This window comes from Photinus pyralis, unplaced genomic scaffold (assembly GCF_008802855.1).
Source record: "Photinus pyralis isolate 1611_PpyrPB1 unplaced genomic scaffold, Ppyr1.3 Ppyr1.4_LG1, whole genome shotgun sequence".
Taxonomy (NCBI): domain Eukaryota; kingdom Metazoa; phylum Arthropoda; class Insecta; order Coleoptera; family Lampyridae; genus Photinus; species Photinus pyralis.
This window is the reverse complement of record NW_022170249.1, coordinates 42,875,016-42,878,761: the sequence shown is the minus strand read 5'-3', so window position 1 is coordinate 42,878,761 and position 3,746 is coordinate 42,875,016.

Here is a 3,746-nt window from a genome sequence, read left to right as displayed (position 1 = left end):
AAAATCTGGTTTTGCGCATGCAACTCCTTTATTAACGATTGAAACTTAGACTCTTGGAATAAAAGCAAATGTAAGACCAGTTTCAAAATTTGGTTTTGCGCATGCGCGATGTCAACTTTCTTATTTAGAGAAGCATTTAAATACAATTTGATATATAGGTACTTGGTAAAAAAGCTAATTTAACGCCAGTTTGAAAATCTGATTTTGCGGATGCGCGAGGCAACTCTCTTATTATCGACAGGATTTAAATGAAATTTGAAACTTAAACTCTTGGAAGAAAAGCAAATGTAAGGTCAGTTTCAAAATTTGGTTTTGCGCATGCGCAGTGAAAACTATCTTATTTAGAGAAGCATTTAAATAAAATTTTGAAACTTACACACTTGGAATAAAAACAAATTTAACGCCATTTTACAAAATTTGGTTTTGCGCATGCGCAGTGATAACTTTCTTATATACGAAAGCATCTAAATAAAATTTGAAACTTACACACTTGAAATAAAAGCAAATGTAAAGGCAGTTTCAAAGTTTGGTTTTGCGCATGCGCAGTGCCAACTTTCTTATTTATAGGAGCATTTAAATAAAATTTGAAACATAGACAGTTGGAATAACAGTAAATGTAAGGCCAGTTTCAAAATTTGGTTTTGCGCATGTGCAGTGAGAACTTCCTTATTTATAGAAGCATTTAAAGGAAATTTAATACTTAAGCACTTGGAATAAAAGTAAATTTAAGGCCAGTGTTTCTAAGGTAACGCGATTTGCTGAAAGTACTGTTTATTTTTTCACTTTTCGAATAAAATTAAAATCTCAACTCAAATTGTGCGCCCACCCAAAAGGTTTCGCCTGTGGCAACTGGCCCTGTGCTGCAGTGGCACTAGCTAATTTTGGGACTGTATAATGTAGGTCTCGATGTAGGTATAACAGTAATACTAATATAATAACTCACCTTAAGAGGGTTGATGGCATTTGTGAACTGCAAACCAAGACTCCGGAGTAGTACGACGGGAAGGAAATCAGTACTGTATAACTTATGTAATCCATCTATTGCAATCATAGTGGGAACATTATGACGTTGACGTCTCGTTTCATATTCTCGTAGATCGTTAATGTGACCTGCAAAAAATTGCAAAATAATGAAATGTGATTTGGAGTGTAAGGTACACGATAGAACGTCACTTGTTTCAGTCAAATGCAATTAGCCTGTCATTGAACTAGCAAACATAAAAGAACACATAACAAATAAACAACAAACAGCAAAGAGTTACAAAAAAGAATGATTTTTTGAAGGACGTAATAACGGGCGATTAAGAATGAGTTGCTGTCGAGTCGCCCTTAGAAATTCAAGTTAAGTACGATTTCCTATGAAAACATAAATTCCAAAGGTGACTCAACAGATCAGATAAACATTCATACTTATTAATTTTTATGAGTCAAGGGGGTATAATTGGTCGCTGGGAGCGAATGCTAAAACGAAATCTTCTCTCTAGTTATCTATATGGACACGTTTAATTTGGTTGAAATAATTATCTTCTTGATAGTATATGGTAGATAAAAAACAACAATAAGTCGTAAGTAAGTTTCCTATTGGCGATCGATTTCGACGATAGAAAACTTAGTTACGACTTATTGTTGTTTTTTATCTACCATCTACCACCTTCGAGTCCCAACAATATAAAATGGAGCAATTTATCTCTAAAATAATTATCTTGTATTTCGTTTATTTCATTGTTCAGAATTAACGTGTTAAAAAAATTAGAGACATCTAGAAATAATTGTATTGCGTTATTACAAAACTTTATCTCCGGTCAGTGCAATAGAGAGTTCTCGCTACGAAAAGCCATTTAAGTTATAGATAAGCAGATGTTTTGTGAGAGCAAAGTAAACATAGGTGCGAATTTATTACACACGGCATAGTATTTTCATAAAGAAGTAGGAACGAAAGGAATGGAAGAATTTTTTAAAAGGGAAAAGACGACGTTAAACGGAATTTTTTGGTGGCGGCAATTTTTAGTGTGGTCTTGGTGAATTGTAAAGTTGCAATAGAAGAAAGTTAGTTGTGTGCTCTAAGAGATTTTTACTAATACGTCGTTTTAAAAGTGAAATGTTAAGCTGAACCCGTTGTTCACTATACCGGAAAAGTAGTCCGAGTTTCTGTCTATCGAGCAGTTATCACATAAGGAATTTCTTTAAGGTTTCCTAAAATTCCCCTTTAAGTGAAGTTTTTTTCACAGCCATAAAAAAAAACACGTCTATTATTTACATTCAAGTCAGGTTGTTGACACTGATTGAAGGCACCTCTAAAAAGTATCACTCGTAATTGGGCGCAAGCTGTTGAGGGCCCAGAACAAGAGAGGGATAATAAAATAAATAAAATAATAATAAAGCAACTAGTGTAAACAAGGGTGTTTTGAGTTTGTGGGGTTTGTTTAAAGTGAATCACAGTTTGACTGGATTTAAGGATTGTTAACTTTAAGTAATTAAAACTGTTATTTAAATTTAATTTGTTTTCAATCGATCGCATGATGCGTGGTAGTTGCTCCCTTTCATAAAAAAATTGTGGTAGACTTTAGTTTTTGTTAACTGGTACAGGCACTTGTGGGTGTTTTAGTTGACTGTTTGCCACTGGCACATAGTAATATCACATCATATACAACAGATTGCTTAACCTTATGAATTAATTAGTTAAAAGCGCTCACATGTAGGTACCGATAATTAATCTTTACAATTTAAATAACCTCATCGATAAATCATCCAACAGACACGCGGGCCGGACGCGTTGGTTGGTTATTACATTCCAATGATATGCAGAAATGCGATCTTGAACTCATTTTCAACTAAATGAGAAGATCATTGGCAACACATGACACTTCTATATTTAATCTTAATATATGATTGGTAGTAAGCCTAATACTAGAGTTTTTGATTTGAAAAAATACCAGACAATTTCATTTTTCTATTTTAAAATACTAATTTAGTAAGGCTTAAACTTATAAACCTCTTAGCTTAATCATAATATTCGTAGCAGCGTGGCAAACAAAACTTGTGCTGTGCATCTACTTAACGCTTGCAAATACATGGCCATATACTAGTGAGTTACAGTCTTAGTAGAGATATATCGGAATGTTTAAATAAAATAAAACACATGATACAGGTTGAGTTTATATACTAATTTATCTTGATTATCTGAAGCTAATTAGTTAGATGTAATTCTTCCATAATGGAAAACGTTTTAAATTGTTTTCTTTGAGGGCCTATTTTGGACAGATTAAATGCAAAGAATTGCAGAATTTTATGTTTCCCTTTCAGAGTTTCTTCTAACTGTAGCAAGTGATTTTTTCCTCAGGCTTTCTGATAGTGGTAAAAGAAATTTCTATCATTTGTGGTTAAAGCAACAAAAATTTTCCTTTTAACAGTATCAAAAAGCTGAGAAAACAATCACTAAGGGTTTGTTAAAATTACTTTTTTTTGAAAATACTGCTCGCCCATGAGTATCCAAACACACAGTGTAGTTTGCTCAATTTGAATGAAATTTCAGAATTTCGAAATAAGAAACGATGAAAATTTGAACATTATACAAGTTAAAGTAACACTAATAATAATAATGCTTCCATGGCCTTCCCCTTCGCTGGATCTAACTCGTGTGGGTGTGGGTTATGATGGGTCGGAGGCTAAATGCTTTACAACCAACCACTTGGAAACACAGGTGATCTTCACAGGCGTCTTTTAAAATCTTGGAACAGTGTATCACA